Source organism: Triturus cristatus, chromosome 1_2, assembly GCF_964204655.1.
Source record: "Triturus cristatus chromosome 1_2, aTriCri1.1, whole genome shotgun sequence".
Taxonomy (NCBI): Eukaryota; Metazoa; Chordata; class Amphibia; order Caudata; family Salamandridae; genus Triturus; species Triturus cristatus.
In genome coordinates, this window is record NC_140580.1 from 1,009,585,999 (window position 1) to 1,009,609,556 (window position 23,558).

General features: G+C 43.6%; 1 protein-coding gene across 4 annotated transcripts in view; it reads left to right on the forward strand.

Annotated features, from left to right (window-relative positions):
• The window catches only part of LOC146868589 (uncharacterized), a 1,503,661-nt gene that overhangs the window by 674,387 nt on the left and 805,716 nt on the right, over positions 1-23,558 (forward strand). The window lies entirely within an intron of this gene.

Here is a 23,558-nt window from a genome sequence, read left to right on the forward strand (position 1 = left end):
CAAACAGCAGCTGCATTTGTGTGTTTTGTCTAGGTGCTAGGGTCTGACCAAAACAGAATAACAAAGAGCATAGCTGTTTGACCTTGTCTACAGTATTCAGACTAAATCCCAGGAAAGAACAGAACGCGAAAACAGCAGGTCCTGTGTGAAAGTACAGTGTGGCACAAAGCTAAATACGCTTGTATAGTAACGTGTGCAAAGCAGAGGGTAGTCTGCAATGTGCTCATGCTAACCTAGGGGATACAACAATGGGCCTGCACAGGACATATAACACTCCGCCTCTTCCATTGTCAGTGCAGGCTCTGACCTGGTGGCACCATGGTAGGCATCAGTGCTGGCACCGTCAGTAAGCACTTATGCAATTTAGCAGTCTGTTAGACAAAAGACAACATTACTTCAGGTAATCTTAATTCCCACAGATACAAAACTCCACACAATAGTATGGATGGATGAGCTGTTTGGTCTGTTCCTATCATTTGTCCAATAGAATGGCAGGGATGAAGATGAGGACAGCGAGGCAGACATTTTGTGGCCTAGACAGAACACTGTTTCGAACATGCTTGTTGACCTACAAAAATTCAGTGAAGCTGACACTTTCCCAGAGACATAGTAAATGAAGAGGCAAAGGAGTCATTAAATATATCTCTTCACATGGAGCAAGCAAAACATCTCTCTTTACAGAGTTTTTGACAGATAAGCAAGTGGCAGACTGGTCTGCCTTTCAATGAAACCTTTATAGATCATGCAAAGAAGTTCTGGATGAAGCCTCCGTCTACTCCTGTAGTGGCAAGGACTATCTCTTGTGTATTTCAAGAGACTGAATGTGCAGGTTTTGGCATCAGAGGGCAAGCGAGGTACCTTTCTTCCAATGCCTCTTGGCAGGGAGTCTAAGTTCCTGGACACCTGGGAAAAAGGTTATTGCCTCATTAAACTCATCTTTGAAATGAGCAAATGCTTCCTGTTTGACTGTCAGTAATACCCTTAATTTGTGGGAGACTGTATCAAAACTGCCTGAAAAATAGAGTAGGGGTAAAATTTCCTATTTCTCCATCAGGATGGGATGTCTGCCTCAAAGCAGGTAATGCAGGCAGGATTTGTCACTAGTGTTGCAATTTCCAGGTCTGTGGGAACCGGTGTGGTTTTAAGGAGGCATGTTGGGTATGTACTTTCAGCTTCTAAAGTTGGTACGTTAAGAGGGCCTTCAGAAACAAGGTGTTGTGCTGAGATAACCTGCCTCCCCTAAAAACTCCCTGATTGGATTTGTCAACAACTCTCGGTTTATCGGAATACTGAGCATAAAAAGCCTTGACTAATCGGGACGCATGGAGAAAAGAAGTAGGTTCCCAAGAGGGGTATGCCATATCATTCCCTTTCAGATCAATTAAATACTGGGGTGTCTTTCATAGATTCACATGCTTGAATATTCCCCGTCGTCGGAGTGGGAGTCCTACGGTAAATAATATAGCAATATATACAGTCATAATATATATATATATATATATACATATACATAAGTAATCATCTAAAAACAGAGATATAAGTAAGTGATAAACATCAAGAATGTCCCTATATGAAATCTCCATAGAGATACATGGAAAGAGAAAAAAGACATTCGCAGTCTATCTCTGTCATTATGTTAGTCCAAACTACGGCCAATCAGGCGTCAGCTCCTCTCTAGAACCTTCTCCTCAGAGCTCCTCACCTCAGATTTTCTACCGCACGTCGTGTGTAAGGGAGTCTCCCTGAGCTCTGCTCAGTTTTGTTCTCTTCAGCATGTCTTCAAGTAAGAAGTCTTTGATTAGACCTTGTTCTTCTTGTGGAAGGCTACGTTTTTTCTCAGAAGATCCACACAGTAAGTGTATTTACTGTCTTTACCCAGACCATGAAGTGGCTAAATGTAAATTCTGTAGAATTTTTTCTACAAAAAACTCTGAAAGACAGGGAAGGCCGTCTCTTGCTGTGGCTCCAGAGACTTAAAGATAAGATGAAGTGGTTTCTGAAGTAGAAAGCCTTACTTCTGGCCGTTCCCACACAGCCTCATAGCGCAGTAGTGTACAAGATTTACCTTCTCCTTTTCTGAAAAAGAAGAAAATGTCTTTGACTATGACATCTGCCACTTCTTCTTCTTTGACTACTGCTTTATCGCCCACGAGACATAGTTCTCAGGCTGCTGAGGCTTCCACTTCCCAGTTTTCAGACGAAGGTCCCGTCGACGAAGGTCCCGTCGACGAAGGTCCCGTCGACGAAGGTCCCGTCGACGAGGGTTCCGTCGACGATGGTTCCGTCGACGATGGTTCCGTCAACGAAGGTCCCGTCGACGAAGGTCCCGTCAACGAAGGTCCCGTCGACGATGGTTCCGTCGACGATGGTTCCGTCGACGATGGTTCCGTCGACGATGGTTCCGTCGACGATGGTTCTGTCGACGATGGTTCCGTTGACAAGTCCGTCTACAAAGATGTTGTCAGTACCTTCTATGTCTCCGATCCCGTCGACTGCAGTCTCATCAGTGAAAATAAAGATTAAAAGGACGACTTCTGCTCAGAGGTCATTAAAAATTTTTTTTTAAAAAAATCACATTTCTTCCACGTCTACAGCACCTACTTCGTCTTTTGCCGCTGTTCCTTTGTTACCATTGCCACCGAGTTCTCGACCAGATATGTCAGGTGAAGTTATATCGTTGGAGGATTCCCACCTTCCTTCACCATTGTTTGCCACTGATTCACATCAAGATTCAGAAGAAGGTTTACCTGAATCGTTTGGGACGGCACGCAGTCCCTCAGATTTAATAATAAAATGCCAAGAGGATAGTAGTGAGGATGAGGAACAATTTTATCAGGAAGAAATTCCTACAGAAAGGCAAACTGCGACGCTACCACTGTCTCTGATAACAAATCTTCAACTCATGTTGGACGATTATAATTGGCGGTTTCCTTTATCACCACAAGATTCTGTGGTTCCGCCTCCTCCAGTGGTGCTAACAACTATATCGGAACCGGTGCCGGCTCCAATTCCATCTGTGGTAACACCTTCACTACCGCTGCGACATTCTTCAACCCGGACAGTACCTTCTCATGCTACTGAAGAAGAAGAAGAAATTCCTTTAAGACAGGGAGGATGGTGAGATTCTTGATTATGGTGGCGATGATGATGATGAACATGATGGTAGGGCGGAGTGGGATGATTATCATGCTCAAACACCATCTCCCTCTCCAGTGATACCTGGTGACTCGCCACCTGTTGATATTGCAAGTTTTCACCAGTTAATGGATAGGGCAGCACAAGGATTCATATTAACAACGGAACACATACAATCCCTATAATCAAATTTATTTGGGAGGAAGGCAAAAGATTATGAAGACCCCAAATAGCCTTCCGGCACAGGTGCCCAGATTGAAAAAAAAAAAAAAAAAAAATGTATAAGTCACCGTTAGGAGCGCCAGCGTGTCTTACTGGTCAAGCAAAGCCAGATTCTGTGGTCACACAGGCAGCGCAACGTCGGGCTAGAAACCCTGCGTCAACGATCACTGCACCACCTGATCGTGATGGACGTCATTTGGATGCCATAGGGCAAACATTTTCTTCAATGGCTTCCACCACTGTGAGAGCGGCTAATGCTTTAGCCATCTTAGGCCGTTACGACCGTCAAGTATGGGCGGATATATCAACGCTAGTTGAACAACTGCCGGAACCGTCCAAGAGTGAAGCCCTAAAGCTACTCCAGAAGGGAGAGAGTACATCTGCAGAGATGATAGACTGTGCAGTTGATATCGCCTGTATGGGATTCCGTCAACTTGCTGGAGCAGCGGTATTGCGCAGGCAAGGTTGGTTGCGCTCAACATCCTTTCATCAGGAAGTACAGGCAAGAATATTGGACATGGCTTATGACGGAGAGGCTTTATTTGGAGATCATGTGGATGAAGCTCTCCAATCGATAAAGAAGGATACGGAGACTGCTCGCTCTCTGGGCACATTACAATTTCGGAAACAGCCCTTTCGGGGTGCACGCGGACGCGGCACCTCCTCTAATTTTCGAAGAGGAAACAACCATTATCGACCATATAACCAGGTTTCCAACCGTTATTCCTATAACCAACAGCAAACCTCTCGACAGCAGTCTTCCAAGACTTACAGAGGAAAATCCTCTTATAGGGGTTCCACCCCTAAGAGGCAATGACTTGTATCAGTCCCAGAGAATTGGAGGTCGAATCTCTCTGTACTCTTCTCAATGGTCCTCCATAACAAGGGACCATTGGGTTTTGGACATTGTAGAAAGAGGTCACACTTTAGAATTCATCGAATTCCCTCCACCCACACCACCTACCGGACCACCACCGGCTCATTTCAAGGAACTGTTACATCAGGTTCAACTTCCAATAAACAAAGGAGCTATAGAGGTAGTACCAAGATCTCTAAGAGGAAAAGGATTTTATTCCCGATTTTTTTCTTATCACCAAAAAGAACGGAGAATGAGGACTCATTCTAGATCTGAGGGCTCTTAACAGGTTTCTAAAGAAACAATCCTTTCGCATGTTAACGCTTGTAGAGATCTTGCGATTAGTCTCACAAGGAGATTTCATGGCAACAATCGATCTCCAAGATGCATATTTTCATATCCCCATACTACGACAACATCGGGAAATTCTTCGTTTTCGAGTGGGTCGGAACGATTTCCAGTTCAAGGTACTACCATTCGGGCTTCACTCGACCCCTCGAGTGTTTACAAAGGTGCTAGCCCCTGTGGTAGCGTTCCTACGTCTCCAGGGTGTCCAGATCTTCCCATATTTGGACGACTGTCTCCTAAAATCACAATCGGAAGTGCAACTTCGACAGCACACACGTCTTTGCAAGGAGGTGTTTCGCACCTTAGGGCTCTCCATAAATACCACGAAGTCCCATCTACAGCCTTCTCATCTCAAGGATTTTCTGGGAGCAACTTTGCAGACAGTGTCAGCAAGGGCACTTCTCTCCCAAGACCGTCTTCAAAGGATTCTCTGACTGGTAACCCCTATCAGATCAAACAGATCCGTTTCTGTAAGACTGTTAAAGTCATTTCTGGGAAGGGCGTCATCATGCATTGCATTGATCCCTCATTGCAGATTACGGTCACGCCCCATCCAAGTAGAACTGGATGTTCAATGGCGTCAGGTTACGGGTTCTTTCAACGATCTCGTAACCGTCACAGATCGGATGAAGTCGGCGCTGAAGTGGTGGACACAACCGTTAAATCTAACGGAAGGCATTTCATTTCTGTCAATAGTACCAGACATGACAATAACAACAGACGCCTCTCTAGAAGGATGGGGTGCTCATTTGGAGGATCTATTTATCAAGGGAAGATGGACAGTATGCCAAAAAGCCTGGCACATCAACAGGTTGGAGCTCATGGCTATATTTCTGGCTCTCAAATCCTTTCTCCCTTTAATCCAAGGAGAATCAGTCCTAATACAGACAGACAACACAACCTGCATGCACTATATAAATAAGCAGGGCGGAACAAAATCTCCTAAACTGTCTCGACTAGCTCAGTCGATCTGGGATTGGGCTCTCGACCATCACATCACGATTGCAGCAGTTCATCTACTGGGGGTATCCAATATTCTAGCGGATTCCCTGAGCAGGTCCTCCTCATCGACCCACGAATGGGAGTTACATCAGCCAACTCTGGAGAAAATATTTCAACGGTGGGGTCGCCCACAACTGGATCTCTTTGCCACACCAGAGAACCGAAAATGCCGAGATTATGCAAGCTGGCATCCCCACCAAGGATCACGGGGCAATGCCATTTTGATGAACTGGTACAATCTGTTTGCCTATGCTTTTCCTCCAATCCCACTCATACCTCGTGTCCTGTGGAAGATGCGGAGGCAACCTTGCCATCTACTTCTATTAGCCCCCGTGGGCCTCGGCAGGCATGGTTCTCAGAGTTACTCCTACTGTCTCAATGCGAACCAATCCTTCTACATCCTTGTACAGATCTACTTACAATGAGCAAGGGGAAAATTTGTCATCCGAATCCCTCCTCACTGAGCTTATCCGCTTGGAACCTGAGCACTGTGAATTTGCCCATTTAGACATTCCACAGGACTGTAGAGACATCTTGGCTCAGGCGAGGGCTCCTTCTACGGTAAAAACGTACAAATTACAGTGGAAAAGATTCTGCCACTGGTGTACAGCTAATGGGGTTTACCCGTTTCACTCCACGCCACAACCATTGTTACCGTTCTTCTTGAATTTAGCTAACTCCGAATTGTCTCATGCAACCTTGAGGGTTTTTCTGGCGGCAATTTCCCGTTTCCGTCAGGATGGTTCGACGTCCCTTTGTTCTTCAACGATTATCCATCAATTCTTCAAGGGGTTATTTCGCAAATTTCCTCCTGTTAGACGCCCGCCTCCATTGTGGCATCTAAACATCGTATTGGCATAACTAATGAGGCCACCGTTTGAACCTATTCACAAGGTCGAGTTGAAGTATCTAACATGGAAGATGGCTCTTCTTCTGGCACTAACGTCTTCACGTCGCGTCAGTGACATTCATGCATTTACCATAAATACACCTTTCCTACAGTTCAAACCAGAGTCTGTAGTATTGCGTACAAATCCAACTTTCTTGCCAAAGGTGCCTTCAGACTTTCATATTAACGAACCAGTGATGTTGAAAACCTTCTTTGCTAATCCTCAAACTCCTGCGGAGCAAAGATTACATTCCCTGGATGTGAAACGATGTTTAAAGTTCTACATCAGCATAACAGCTTCTTTACGAAAGACTGATCAACTCTTCATAGCTTATGGACGCTATCACAAGGGACGTCCAGTTACAAAACCAACTATTGCACGTTGGGTTTCAGCAGCCATCGTCTTCTGCCATTAAAAGGCAAACAAGCCATTGCAATCACCAGTGAGGGCTCACTCCACTAGAGCGATGTCTTCTTCAACCGCATTATTTGCTGGAGTGCCTTTACATCAAATCTGCAGAGCAGCTACGTGGTCAAGCAGACATACGTTTACAAGACATTACTGCTTGGCAACTTTAAACGAGGAGGATGCTGCAGTTGGGCAGGCAGTGCTTCGCAATCTTTTTTTTAAATAAGCTGAGCCTCTTCCTTCCCTCCTCCATATTGTTTCCATGTACCGTTGAAATAATGGTTCATTTACACTTATATAGATATTCAGTAATATCATATATATATAAGGATATTGATTGGCATTACAATTTTTAGTGCTGTTATGACTATGGAAACAATGATAATTGTTACTGCTGGCTATTCTATATTCAAGCATGTGAATCTATGAAAGACACCCCAATACTGGAGAAGAACAATTGTTACTTACCTGTAAACAGGTGGTTCTCCAGTATTGGTGTCTTTCATAGATTCACATGCGACCCTCCCTCCTCCCTTCAGAGGCTCTCTTCTCCTCATACACTCTAAAGTCACTTTGGTGCTACGAAAATCTGAGGTGAGGAGCTCTGAGGAGAAGGTTCTAGAGAGGAGCTGGCGCCTGATTGGCCGTAGTTTGGACTAACATAATGACAGAGATAGACTGCGAATGTCTTTTTTCTCTTTCCATGTATCTCTATGGAGATTTCATATAGGGACATTCTTGATGTTTATCACTTACTTATATCTCTGTTTTTAGATGATTACTTATGTATATGTATATATATATATATTATGACTGTATATATTGCTATATTATTTACCGTGGGACTCCCACTCCGACGACGGGGAATATTCAAGCATGTGAATCTATGAAAGACACCAATACTGGAGAACCACCTGTTTACAGGTAAGTAACAATTGTTCTTGTTGGCCATGAGGAATTCTAGAGTCTAAGATAACTTCAGCCTCATATTCTAGAGACCCATCAATTCAAGTAGTCCAGGGATGGTTTCCTGTTATTGACAAAGCAGGTCTCACCAGTGAAGCAAGTACCACAGTGTGGATTTTCTACTTATCAGGTAACTGTAACCTAACGTTTATAGCCCCCATCAACTCTGCAATCTTAAATTAGGAATTTAGGATGGGCCCCATAGAATGCACAGATCGTGTAGAGAGCTACATTCTATCCCCCAGTTTCTATGAAGGGACTGCTTGACAATGAACATCAGCTGTTCTCTTATAATCTGGTTCGGATTTCTTTAAATGTTGCAAAACTAAGCGTCCTATAAAATGTCATCTAAAGTAATAGCTAGAAGATGGACGGTACTTCAGAAGGAGCAATGGTTGAAGACTGCATATGACGATGGAAGCCAAGGGTGCAGAAGAAGGTGGAAGTACCCATTGAAATATGTAAAGAGTTGTGTGTAAATTTGCACAGAAGAATCAATTTGTTCCATTGTGTGGGATGGTTAAAAAAAAAGTTTTGGGTGTTGTATAAAGACTGATTCAATTGCTCTGTCCGGCCGTTCATCTGTGAGTGATAACTGGTAGACTTGCTATGCACAGTGCTCATTTTCATCATCAGCGTCTTCAAGAATGTAGCCACAAACTAAGAGTAATCTTGTATCTTTGGCAGCTGTCGCTCAGAGACAAGCTTCCTCCAAAACAAAACATGCATAAAGCTTTTTAACACCTCTAAAAGATGAAGGCAAATAAAACAGATTAACAATCCCCAAACCTCATAAGCAAAACAAAAAGTAATGCAGTTTAATAAGAGAAATGGTAATAAAACAACACATATTGGTCAATGGGTTGTGGGGCTGTGAATGTATGTTTATAGAAAATGCAAAACAAACATCTGTTTGATGCAATAAAGATCTCAAAAGTCACTGTTATGGGGTGGAAGAACTTTCTGCAACTGAGGGGATAATAGTGAATGGTAGGCTTCCCTCCGATTTTCCTGCTAACTATACTCATAGATCCCCCTTCAGTCAGTCAATCTTGGATTATGTAATTATTGACTATGATGTCTTTTCTCTAGTAAAAGTTCTGGTAGTCTTACCGACATTATTTAGTGATCACAACGTGATCACTATAGATTTGTCTTTATTTTTTCCAAATTCTGACTCATGGCATCTTAATAGCGATATATTTAATTTTCATAAGAATACTGGAAGATGTTTCTGGAATTTTAAAGCCAGGAAGGGCCTGAAGTGTATTTTAGGAAAAACTATCCTAGAATTGATCTATTGGCAGGGTTCTGAACTGACTCATTTCGAGGATTTTATGAAGGAGGTTATTCGTGTTGCTAATAGATCCTCCTTTTCCAAAAAGAGGAGCTTTGTTCCCAGTTCGCTGATCCCTTTAAATAAGGCAATAAACAGGTTAGTGCGGGAACAATTTCTGTGTAGATCTACTGAATTAAAAAACAAAATATATTTGTTAAAAAGAAGGAGAAGTCGCATCAAGAAGAAACTTAAAAAGGAAAAAGAGGATTCTCTTTGGATCAGATTAAGGGAGGCGGTTGTTCATGGCAATACTAGAAAATTTTGGTCTCTCATCGGAGAGGGTTGTGGAGCTAGAGTCAGCCCTCATCCTATTCCTATTGCCGAATCATTATGGGTGTCGTTTATCTCCGCCCTTTATGCTGGGAATGGCGTAACATTTGAAGGTGAGTGCTCCTTAGAAGCTCCGAGAGATGTTGAGCTTTCTATTGAAGCCCCTTCCGAGAAAACCATTGAAATGGCTATTAAGGATATGCGTTCCTCTGGAGCTATGGGGCCCGATGAACTTCCCATTTGGATACTAAAGTTAGATCCTGTTCTATGGAGTAAAATCCTCTTTCCTTTATTTAGTGCTTGCTTTTCAAGTAAGACTGTGCCATCCTCTTGGAAGGGGAGCATTTTGGTGCCCCTGTTCAAGAAGGGCGATAGGAATAATCCAATGAACTATCGTCAGATAGCTCTCCTTGATGCTATTGGAAAAGTCTTTTCCAAATGCCTTCTAGCTCTAATCACTGATTGGGTCGAGGAGAAACAGATTTTGCCTCTTGAACAAACGGGCTTCCGCAAAGGGCATAGTACTTTGGATAACCTTACAGCCCTGCAGGTTATCCTGGACAAATACGTAAGAGTCGGGGTGGAGGAGTCTATGCGGCTTTTATTGATTTCTCTACAGCATTCGACAAAGTGGATCGTCCTCTGCTGTGGAGAAAGCTAGCTATATTAGGTATGCCCCCTCTTCTGTTAGACCTAGTACGATCTCTACATTCGGACACTTGGTGTCGAGTGCTACAGGGTGGAGAAAGGGGACTCTCGTGTGCTATTCCCTCCACTAATGGTTTAAAACAAGGTTGTCTTCTGGCTCCTCTGTTGTTCTCCCTGTATATTGCTGATCTTCCAAACTCGCTCGCATCTTGTGTTGGTATAGCCCCGGTAGTGGGGGGTTATACTATAGCCTGCCTTTTATATGCTGACGATATTTTAATTTTAGATTTAACTCCTAAAGGCTTAGCTAATCGTCTGCAGGCTTTACATGATTTTGCTGAGTCCCACTTTTTGAAGATAAATGCCTCAAAAAGTAAAATGATGTGCATCACAGGGAGGAAAAAATCCAAATCTGAGAATTATAGTTGGTCAGTAGGTGGGCAGAAATTAGAAGTGGTTAAATCATATACCTTTTTAGGAAGAATTGTTTCAGCAAACCTGAGCGAGAGGCAACACATTGATAACAACTCTCGTAAAGCCCTGTCTCAAGGCAAAAGCTTGAGTTCTCTTTATTCCGCTACAGGGAGAAGACATTTTGCTCTTTTATTAGAGGTTTATAAGGCAAAAATCCCCTCAACCCTCCTATACGGAATAGAATTGATGGATTTAAAACACTGGGGCTTCCTTCATATGATTGAAGGAAAATTATTAAGGTCTTTAACCACCCTGAATTCTGCTTGCTCTACAGCTGCTCTTAGACTAGAATTTGGTCTGCGTAGCAGTTGGGTACAGGGCCTGTCTGCATTAGTACGTTGGGTCGCCAGCCTTGCCAGAGGAGAATTGGGGACTTTGAGATCCCTTCTCAAGAGAGAATTATTGGGAAGTTTTAAAGAGCACTCTCAAATTGTTAAGAATTTCAGAAAGGCAGTGGCACTTCTTGAATTAGATGAGAGTTCTATTTTTATTATTTCTTCTTCCCAACTAAAATCTCTTTTGAAGCAGGCTTCCTGGTCTCTTTGCTTCAGGAGGGATAAAGAATCCATGATAGCTAAGAAGCGAAGTGCCCTACTGTGTAATACTTACTCTAGGAAGTTTGTTCAACCTTATGTATTTTGGAATTTAACACATGGTATTCGGAGATTTTGGTTTCTTTTGAGGCAAGATTTATTGCCGCTTAATTCCCTCTTGGCTAAATGATATGGGTCTTCCCCCCTATGTAATCTCTGTAATATGTCAGCACAGGATCGTACTCATGTATTGTTTATTTGTCCTGCATTACGTTTACTTCGTTTAAGGTGGTTAAAATCAATTTGTCTACAATTAGGAATCCTTGATGCGAATTCCTTTTTAAAAGCTTTATATACCCCTCCAAATGAAATGTTTTGCTTCAATATTTTTAACTTTTTTAAAGGTTTTTTAGATATTTATTGATGAAATGAGGAGGATTGTGTCATAGTATGCCCTTTTTGATGGAGAATGTTGTAATTGTTTATTTTTTCTTTTTATGATGGAATATGTATATGTATTTTGTGTATTGTGTTTGTGTGGCCCTCTTTGTAGTGCCAAAACATAATAAATAAATTGAAAAAAAAAAAAAAATTGGGTGGAGCTTGTCCTGGGGTTATATAGGACGGTTCTCCATTGTTCTCTCAGACACACACATGACTGCAGCATCTGTGTGCAGTGAGGAGCTCCCAACTGTGCCTTGATCTGTGTCTAGTAATGCCAAAATTCAGAGTACACTGAGGAGACCAGTCTTTGTGCCCCTGGAAGCCAAACAGACCGAGTCATGGCTATTCTGTCATCGTCCCTCCTACCATGCAGGACTTCTCCCCACTGATGCAGCATGTAATTTGGATGAAAGAGGTGGCGGATTTTGACCCTGAGATCTTTAATTCTTGCGGCCACCCCAGAGGCAGGCAGTTTTTGGCAGAGGTGGTAGAGGCACCATGCGCTCTTAGGATCTACTGCTGGATCAGTGTGTCATGGAGCCTGTGCATGGTGCACTACGCATACCCCCAACTCTAGACTCCGTGTGGACCAGATTCGATAGGACACATCCTCGTTAGGGGGATTGGCTGCCTGAGGAAATCCTTGTGGAGATAACTTGAGCTGCCTTTATTGAAGAGATAGGGACTGGAAAGCCTGAATGCAGGATTTCTGTGATCTGTTCTTGCCCCTCTGACACCACCAGAGTCTCATCAACAATCTCCCATCTGTATAGCTCTGAGTCTACTTTATCCGCATATCCTCCCTTTATGTTTTTGGAGCCCTATATGTGTACTTGACTGAATCCTGCTATCTCACACTCCTGGTAACAGGGGCCTTGGCTCTGCTAGCTTTAATTAATGACTGGGTCTTGAAATATCACAGTAGGGCCTGTACTTTGGTGAACATGCTTTTAGACTGTACAAGTGGTAAAGAAGCTCTCCATTCACCTGGCTCTAGATCCCCTCTTCAGCTGACAAGGTGATTCAACCAGTGTGACCACAAACATGGTGATGTCTGTCCTTCTGTTTCTGCACTTGTGGCCTCTGTAAACTGATTCACTTAGCTGATTACATGGGCCACCAGTCAGCGGAGATCTGCCCATTCATTTCTTTAAAGATATAGTATATCGAATAAGAGAGGCAACAAATAATTCAAATCCACTTCCAAAGGTTTTTTGAACGTTCAGTCCAAGAATCAAAATTTAGAAGTCTTTCCAGACTATTTAATTTGAAAAGATTCTTTATTCGTGGTTTCTTCATATACAAGCAGCCAACGCGTTTCACTCACACAAGAGCTTCATCAAGGCTACAATATACAAAATTACAAAAATAGGTTCTTATAAAAATCATCTAAAGCAATTAAAAACATGCTAATGTTACAAGCACAGTAACATGGACTGAACACAAGGCATACTATTATAACATACATACATACAGTAACAAGGACTTATGAAGAAATTATTTTTTGGGCAGAGAGAATTCATGTCAAGCAATAGAAACCATCATAACATTTTGTGAAAATACGCAATCCAAAGTGCTGGCAAAAGAGATTTATGAAACTCCATCTCTTCACTTGTTTATGCAATAGAGTGATTTCAATTTTTTTAAATCACTTTATTGGTGCTTCTAACAAACAGAACAACAGTCACAAAGATTTTATGTATTCACATTAAAAGTACATCTAACATTGACAGGTCAATAATCGCATATCCATTTGGGGTGGGCTGGGTGATAATAGGGAGCAAACCATACTCATGCATATTACATATCATTGTCTGGATTTGTTTTTCACTACACATGCGTTTCCATTTCCAAACAATGATGTGCTCCAATATTCGTCTACACTTGCAACCGGGCTCACCATTGTGGTATCCAAAACCCACAACCAGAAGGCAGCCGTAAAATACATATATTACCTCATAATGTGTGCCAATATTGTGGCAACAGTGTGTTCACAAATTTTGACTAGAAACCTGAATGCATCCTCATATTCCTCAATGTATACAAATGATAAAGTTTGGCGCATGCATTTTAAAAAACAAGACCAATATCAATTGTAACAAACGGTACTTATGGAATAACCTTCATTACCTCTTCTAAAATCGCTGAAGTCCCTACCAGTTAAGACACGTTAGAACATGGTCTTTGGCAATAATATGTGCATGTTTGATGCACATCCACTTAGCACGCACACAATTGGTAAAGAAAAAGCAGCAATCGACTAATGCACCCATGTTACGCTGTCGATTCCTATGTATTTGCACTATCATAAGAATGCTGCATGCCGCATCGTGCTCGATTTAGACAAATTATATTCTCAAATCATATATCATTGCAGCAACATATGCATAAGTTATCATGAGCCCAAATGTGCCCCATGTTGTTTCCGGCTCATACTCGTGATTAACAACCACATTCTGTTATGAACAATTCTACAGAATTGCGCCGCCTGTAACTGACATATCCATAGCCATAGTCGTATAACAAATGCAAAGAAATCACCCATGTGCGGCAACTTGTTCATCCGTCCTCGCTTCAAACTGCCAAAGACTGAGGTTCAGGCAGTCTGTTTCACTCTTGCTCCTTCCGCAGATTAAGGACAGGACCTCAAGCATTGAGACATAACAAGCAAGCTGTGGAACGGCCTTACTTTGGGCCAACATCTGCATAGTCAAAATTTGACTTTTCAGAAGAGACTGAAGACCTGGCTTGTAGCATCCTAAATCTGTTTGTGTGGTAGGTCTAAGTGATAAGTTCTGTTAATTGATTCTATCCGCTACTGCAACAAATACCTTGGGGCGGGCTAAGGCTTCCAATTTAGAAATAAATAAGGAACCGAACAATTACAGCTGGACTGACTCCGCCTTTTATCGATTGCTACCATCCAATATTGAAACAAACTAGGTAATGGAATGTGCTATTTAAATGATGTTAATATCATGTTATTATTGTTTTTGCTATCTTAGTTACTTTTATCTAGATTCCAGGACTTTTCTTTACCTTGTGGTTACCCTTTACAATTCCTCTCCATGTATCCATGACCTCCCTTTCACTAGCCTCTCACCTGATATTTTTAGATACAGTATTTGCTTTCAGATATGAAAAATGTGCCAAAACGTAGATTGTTAAATTAATGGGCTTGTAATTTTAGGTTTATTTGTATTGTACAAGTCGTTAAACTATAATCTTTAATACAAAAATGGGTAAAATGCAAAGTAATATCCATTTACGAAAGATGGTTAAAACATAAAGTACACATGTTATCCTCCTGTTACATTTCTCTTCATTCTGGACTCAATTTACCCTAATTCTCAAGTACCGATAAAAATGACAGATCGTAATACTTTCAGCTTCGATTAATTATTGGAATACTACTTCCACGGAGGGAAGGTTACCTTCACTCTAGCATGTTTTTAATAGCTGAGAAGGGGATATTTCCGACTCTTAACACCTAAATAACACAGTCCAGATGCACTCAACGTTCTCGCCACACATCCTATACTGGCAGGCTTCGAGTTTGAAACCAATCCAGACTCCATCCTTTTACCAAGTTGGGATCCTGCCAAATCTAAATCATCGTCATAACAACAATTAGGTCATTATCGACTTTTGAAAAAAATATAACACTTGTTCAAGTGTTCTTCTTCGATGACTCGTGGACACAACACATTTTTGCTTCTTTAAAACTCCATTTAAGCTAAGCTTTGTTACAACCACGTACAGTACTTCATTCTTCCTTTCAATTATAAGCAACCAAACGTCACAGCACCAAAAACAGTAGTTGTACCCTCCTCTATATGGCATTTTTTCCACGTAAACTCTTGTTGTGGAATGATGATTAACCTGCTGTGGGATGCCTTGAATGATAAAAAATTAAACTCAAGTGTGGGTGGCTAAATTGAGGACCATTCTGAGGAAGCTAGGGAAAGATTGCTAAGCAGCTTCAGTCTGCTGTAGCTCTTCTCTACTCCCCTGTAACCTGACCAGAGCACCAGGTAACAAAAGGGTCACCACAATTGCAAAGTAGGTCATGAAAAGTTGGTTCTCTCCCTTTACAAGAGTCAAATAGTTTACAATCATTCAAAGTGGCCATTACTGGAACTTCTTTTGCTAGCAGAATTGTGGCTTTTTTCACATCGTCTTCATTTATTAAAAAAAAAACATTTATTTTTACTAGTTTTCCTAGCATTTCTGGATTTTTAGTGGGTCTATATGTAAACTCCTCCAATGATAAGGGCGAGTTTGTCCTGTCGTGGGATACCCGATTCAGTATCCAGATGAAAGTAAAAGGGAGGCACCAGCCCCGTCCGATAACAGCGACCAGGTGCTAACCAAAAGTGCACACTCCTGGTGAATAAATAATCTTTTTCACCATATTATTATATTGAGTTACTCTAAAATCCGGTGCTGTCATAGTGGGATTCCGCTAGCCTTGTGCTTTGTATTCAGGTTCCGCCTGTATGTCCAACTGAGGAAGGGGGTCCTAGCATCTTGATAGGCTTGTTTAAGCCTGGCGAATACGTCCAGATCAACCCCATCGGAATGGGCTCGCTTGCGGGGTTTCCTTGGGGGAGCATCAGTGGCCCGCTCCTGAGACTTAAGGGCGGAAGGCCCAGGGAGGTCTTCCCTCTGAGGGAGGGGTGGAAGGCACATGTGTGCCAGCTCAATGAGCCACTTCTCAAGATGGGCCACTGCCTCCGAAATTGACCTCCCTATGGAGGCGTCCACAGCGTTACAGAAGTCATCTGTGATGGGGAAGTACTGAACATCCTTCTCCTCATATTAGTCCTCCTCCTCCATGGATAGGCTTAGGTAACAACTGAGGAGAGTAAAGCAAGGGTGGGGGGATCACCAGGTAAGAGGGAGTCGGCAACACTGGATTAACTCCAGCCAATATGGGCACCCTGAAGGGTGAAAGAAAAAACTGGGCTAGACTAGCACACCGAGATAAAAAGGCCTTTATGACCGGGGGAAAGAACCCCAGGCCAAAATCAGGCATTCACAGCAGACTGACACCCTTACGTATGAAAATGGGTTCTTTTTCACCAGCCTGGGCAAGTCTGCACACAAAAGCAGCTTCCACACTGCAATCTTACCTCGCAGGATGTCAGGCTCCAGGCTGGCTGGGACTGTGCACGGTGGCCGAGGCGCTCGGCAACAGGACGTAACTGACGTGCTCTACGCCCATGTCTCTGCTGAGACTTAACAGCAGGAAGGCACGCCCTCTAGCGGCCAGCGGACTGCTGTGCTTCCCTGTCCCGTCACAAAACCACAGAGACGGCCGCAAAGGGACGACTAAGCGTTCCGGCGGCCGTTACCAAGCAAGCCAAAACCTTCAAATACAATCAAAACATTGCAAAATACATCATGGCAACATTCTAAAATGGAATAAGTAGTACATACTGCAAACAAGCAATATTATAAGAAATAGAAAAGGGGGGAGTGAACTCCACACTTAATTAGAGGCTGCAGCAGTGCAGAAAGAGGGATTTCGACGAGGGACAATAGCGGTTATCAGCAAGCAAGGCTAACACCTGATTGGTGGACTGTTGCTATGGATTAATACTGCATGTTCGCTATAGTTTATGGGAAATTTTTCCGAAGAATGTTAAGTGTTAAAATGGCTGCTGTTTAATAAAATGGAAGAAAGAATTGCCTAATCCTCGATTCCGAGTCCTGACATAGAATTATGCTAATTTGACAGACACGCCTATGGGCAGGCTTTGACAGCTCCAGCAGTTGACAGTTTGGACTATTTTCAAAAACCTCCAAGAGGACTGCATTCTAGCATTGCTTAAGCTAGTGAAAATACCTGTGGAAAGGTTAGGAAGGCCCCAGCATGGTAACCTAGTATAGCTAGGCGGAGGGTCCCCCACCAACAGCGGCCAAATTACTACTCTATCTTCGGGCTATTACCATCTGTAAATCAGGACACTGCTGGACTTGGAGAATGCAATAAGGCTGCTTGATTTCTGCCTGATGGAAAATGGAGGCCTTGGACCTTGTTCTTTCTTGAACCCGGGCTCTGGAGGTGGTTTTGTAAGGCAGGTAAGCAGACCCCCTGAGCTCTACAGGGAGACAAGTTATAACGAGCAATTACAATGCAATAGGTCTCGCATTTGTAAAATTAGAGCTATTGGTGTATAAATGATACTGCTTTTTATTTAGAGAAAGAAAGTGCACGCTATAAATTATGGAAATGTATGTTTGAGCAGAACGCGCAGAGGGAGTGAAATTAGATGTAGGACAGTTGTGGGAAGCAAGGGCGGTTCCTCTGCTGTGGCGGAGGAGCATTGCCCCAGTGCCCGCTGAGGCAAAAAAAATAATAATTATCTTAATGCAGATCATTTTATTTTTCGTCCTGTGACTGAGTCCTGGGGCGGGGCAACAGCAGGGGGAGGAGGAGTGGCGGGCCTTGCGGTCAGTGTGTATGACTGGTTGGCCGGCCATCTTAGGACGACCAAACGATCATGCGCACTGACATTTCTCCAACCCAGCTGTGTTGCTGGATGGAGAGATCAGCAGGCACAGGCTCCCAGCTCCTGATGGAGCGCAAAACAAGCCAGCTCACCCCAATCCCGACACTATTCTCATGGTGACAGCAGCCTTGGGATTGGCCGCAGGGGAAGCTGGGAGCTTCAGCCTGTGCCCAGAGGAGAAGACTGGCAAGCAGGAGACTGGCAGGTACGTTTAAAAGAAAATTGTTTTAGCCCCCTGGTGCTGACCCCCCTGCACTGCACCACCTCACAACATTTTCCTTAGACCAGCCACTACTGGTGGGAAATAAGGGAAGTGGTGTGATGACTTAGTGGGGGAAGGGAACAATTTACAATTAGAAAAATGAAAACTAGATGGAATAAATGAAAATGGGCAATACCATCAGCCACCAGCTGCTACTTCTGGCATTTTAACCAACAACACTCTGCATTCTGGGACTTGTAGTTGTGTCTCTTCAAATATACACCTGGGGCTGTCGGTCCTGGCATGCAAACTATTGTTGACTTTAAATTATACCACAAGCCATCGCTCTGTCGGGACCCGTGCCGGGTGTGTCGCCCATAAAACCTTATTGTTTTCTTTGTATTCTCGTTATTGTAGTTCTGCACCTATTATGGGGCAAATAAACTAAAATCACAAAAATGCAAAGGAAAAGAAACAGGTATGGACCTGCTGCACACAGCTTACACGAGATCCCTGCTTCACTTGCCCATTTCATATCAGTCTGTGCATAATGAACATGCGAGCTGCAACAAAGGGGCTCGATAAAACAAGTGGTCGGCAGCCAACTTCATGAGCTACAAAGGCGTCAGGGACTCGTGAGAAAAGCTGAGCTGCTGCCTGCTGAACACGGGGCCCTGCCAGAGAGGAGGGAAATTTGAAAACAGTGAATTATAGGTGCACAAACCAACCCACCGAAACACACTGCAACTTGTTTCCTGCAGAAGCAAAACTCCTCACGCAGAACTGTTGTACACAGCAAACCACTGCTCCCACGTGTAGGCTGCCACATTGTCAACATCACACCCTTTCTATTGATATGGAACAACTCTCTCAAAGAGAGAGAAGGCGCATGGAGAGAACCGTGACAGTTTAGAAATGTCGCCATTGGCACCATCAGCCCCTGCCAGCACCGCAAGGACGGAGAACAGCACAGACACTTGTCACCGTAGCAGCCTGCATTTGTGAAATACATACCTGCCAAGTAGCCACATGTCAGGTGAGACACAGCCAGCAACACTGGGACCTCCGAACCATCTCTAGCCGCCGGTACCGGCTCCCGCCGCACTCTCACAATTATGGGAGGCAGGCAAGCTGCACAGAGGAGCAACCTAGCCTGCTGGCATGTTGCTTGCTGCCAATTGGGAAGAGTATGTTATTTAAAGCACACTCACAGCACATGCTGGCTACCACTGCAGCGCCAGCGCTCTCAAGCCATAGAGTTCATGCCCAAATACGACGATGACGAGAGCTCCATTAAACAAGTGGAAAAGGGAAGTGCACCTGGCCCGGGTCTGCTGAAATGGTGTGTGTGTCAATGAAGGAGGGGAAAGTGCAGGAATAGGCACCCTCTAAAGCATCTAATGAGTCAGGGTTGGGGGAAGTGCGTATCTATACCTGCAGCATAATAAGCAGAGCTGCCAACTTTGGACCTGGGGAACCGTGTTCTAGTCTTGGCGTGAACTCTATAAAAAGCATTTCTATGTTAAAGATTAAGCTTATAATATGCCCTGCGCCTTGAGATACAAATGCTTGTGTGCCAATGCAGGAGGGAGAAGTGCACAGAGCAGGCTCCCTCAGAAGCACCTGATGAGTCAGGGTTGGGGGAAGTGTGTAGCTGTGCCTGCAACACCAGCTACGACAAAAAAGTGATTAACAAAAGAGTGCTTTGAAACTGTAAATAAAACATACAGAGTAATGTTACATGTAAAAGGGGCTGCCCTCATTGGAGGCAACAGGCGAGATGGAGGTACTAAACAGGAAGGAGGAATGACTCACAAAGTAAACCAATGAAATAACTAGAACTCCGAAAGACGCTAGAAGGAGCCAATAAACTTTGTGGGCGTAGCTTAATGCCCCTATCCTGAATACAGCATGTCTCGGAGAGACACCGCAAGCGCTGCCTAGGCAAGACCTAAAAGCGGTATGTATGAAGAAAACTCATCTGATCACTGGGGTTGGAATGTGGCTAGGACTTCGCTGATGAGACCAATTGAGGCCATTTCCCACTGCTATCAATTTTATGACATCCTGGAATCCGTCACTGATACTTCGAGAGCTTTAGGGTCAACAGAGGAAAGATATTCAGAATCTTATAAAGGTGTGGCAGGACTTTTGACTGTTGCTGAGAGGTAGGGTAGAAAAGTCAATCTTCTATTTCAGTCTATGGCTTAAGTCTAACAAAAGATCTTTTGGAAATGTCGGGGCATTTGGAGCACCAGGACTGACGAACAATTCTGAAAGGATAATAGTCTTTTGCAGTCTTTGGGAATAGACATTTGCTGCTGCAAGAATGTAAAACCGTTTTGCTCAGAAAGGATTTATAAATAAAAACCCAAATGTGATATGTCCACTCTAGTGTGTGTGTGTCTGTGTGTGTGTGTGTGTGTCTGCGTGTGTGTGTGTGTGTGAAGGGGCAGTGGGCTCAATCTGTTTCAGTATGAAACGAGATGTTCAGCTGCTTCTTAGGGTATTTTGAAAACCACTGCCTCATAGGAGAACACTGGCATTTTTCTAAAGTTTTTCTTTTTAATGTTTTACAAGTGTGCAGATATATATCATCATCATCAGATCTGGCAATAAAACATAGTCTGGTATACAAAGCACATTACCAAGAGAGTCATAACAATAATAAAAGCCCTGTCATGGGGTAGTAGTTTGGGCCATAGATAGCATCTACTTGTGAGCGAGCCTTAAGGGATTGGGCACCAGAGCAGGAGAGATGGTGGGGACTGGGGAGGCAAAGGGGTGAGTAAACCAGTAGGGTATTTCAGAAGGCCACACTTTAGGGATGATGGGGATGTGAGGGGGAGAGCTCATCTTATGAACATTCAGGTCAGAAGAAATGAAGACTGAGACATTCTTCCAATCCCCAAGTACCTGTGTAGCATAAATAGATAGGAAGTGTACTGTTACGACTGATTACAATGGGTGTGCAGCATGTGGTTAGATTCCTGCTGGGATTATAGTAAAAGACCTGTGGGAATATCAGGGATGGCAGCTGCCATTATACTACTGGTTTGGACTTGTATAGTCAGTAGAGCAAGGGACCCATTCAGAATCTGTTATTGTACATTTGCTAGAGTATCACCCGCTATCTAGCAAAGGACCACGGATCCTATTCTATACCCTAATCCTGTGCTCTGTAGATGAGCCTCTCAAAAGAAGCTGATGAAAAGAGCTCTCTCAGCTGTTTCTTGTGTGTGAGTGGTGTTCTAAACTTCAAGTATCACACTCATTGCTGCCAGTAAGAGGGTATGTCCTGGATGTAGGAAACAGCGAGTACCAGGCTAATTTCAGTCATATTTGTAAGGGGATAGTGCTAGAAACAGTCAGTGTCCAAGCCTGCAGATCAGTAACTGAAGACGGTTGGGCAGGCGCATCAGATGTGACAGAGGTTGCCCTCCTCCAGGCCATATCTCCAGCACAGTGAGTCGCGTCTCACTCCCGATCTGATCAAATGGACTAGTGTCCAATAAAATGTACGTAGAATTTTATAAAATGTGAACTTGAGCCGGGACTCCTGCCATCTATGGTCACACATTTCCGAAAGGTAGTACCATTTATCTTTTGTGCATTCCAATGAAAGGTTAGTTTGTCACATAACTCAGATTCCCTTCTGGATGGGATTGGAGAATAAGTCTGCTATAATTGTATTGTAGAGCCAGGTATGCTACCCCTTTGTGTGAGACCCATGTCCTGCGATAGGCATGGGTGGTAAAGAAAGATAATGGGTACATGGACATACCCACGATACGTTTCAGACAATGCACTTGTCAACCTAAACCAAATTCCAAGCACAGATCCTCAAAGGAAAGGGATGAAACACATCAACAGACATAAATTAGTCAAGTGTCACTGCACCTTTAGCACCTCAGTCTTTCCAATGAATGAGATGGTTGCCTACCTACAATTTTGCATTATGCCATATTAGAGAATCCAAGTGTAAATTTGGATCTCTTTTCAAAGACACATAGATAGAGTTCAATATTGTCAGTAGGTCTAGTAGGGGTCTACCCACAGGATACATTGCATCAGTGAGAGGGAGTTTGGATGCATGTGTGTCTCCAAACTCAAAATGTGCCCAGAAGATGTGGAGGAAGGGAGCCTGATTGATAGCACCAATGACAAAAATCAATTTTGACAATGTTAGGCTTTGTAGCAGGTCTCAATATGTCAAAACTGAACGCGTCACAATAGGAGTCATTAAGACTGGCATTGAGACCGTCATGGGGTCTGCTTAAAGATGGTGAATAGCCAGCGGTTTCAGGTCTAGTGAGCAGCCACGGTCTGTGCAGGTAATAGCAGTGGGGGGCGGCAGGGGGGGGGATTTCGAGGGACGATGCAGGGGGAAAATGCAATAGTTATTTTCCCTCGGCATTGCCCCTCGAAATCCCCCCACCCAGCCCCACCACTGTTACCTGCACAGAATGCGGCTGCTAGTAAGAATAGCAGGGGCAATAGGGCGCAGCCCTGTCTAATGCTCCTGCATATGGGAAATGGTTCTGACAAGAAGTTGCCACGTTACTTGAGCTTAGGGATCACCATATAGCCAGCAGATCTTATCAATGAAATTGCTCTGTAGATTAAACCGATTGAGGATTGTAAAGAGGTAGCGACATTCCAATCAATCGAAGGCTTTCTCCAAGTCAGGGATGGGGACACTGTTTGCAAGAGGGAACCCACAGAGACACACAGCAGGTGCAATAACATACAAAGGTGATGCCTAGAAGATAGGCCAGGGAGGAGGCCCACTTAGTAGCTGTGAATTATTGAAGGAATGACATTAAGCGATCTGGCTGCCAAAACCTTTGCGAACACCTTCATGTCAGTGCTGATAAAGGCTATCAGCCAGAAGTTAGAACATCCTGCTGAGCTCTGCCCAGTCTTAGGATCATAGGTATTGAGGTTTTCATTGAGAATGAGTGTAAAGAGCTTATTTCCCCAGCTTCTTTAAAATGTATGTGACATTGTGGCCACATTACATTGAACCATCTTCTAAATCTCACTGGGAAGGCTATCACCCCCAGGCGATTTATTGCTAAGCGGAACATCGCTCACATGCTAGTGAACAAAGAACGTCATCCTCAGCTTCTGGTATGTCCGTATTTCCCAAATTATATAACGTCGCAGAAAATCCACAAATCATTTTACAATATCACATTGGTGGGAGTAGATAACCTCGTGGTCATCATTGATTGTACGTACTGCCACCTCGAACACCTTCTGTTCAAATCAGAGACCAGCGGTAGCACTGCTGTCCCACC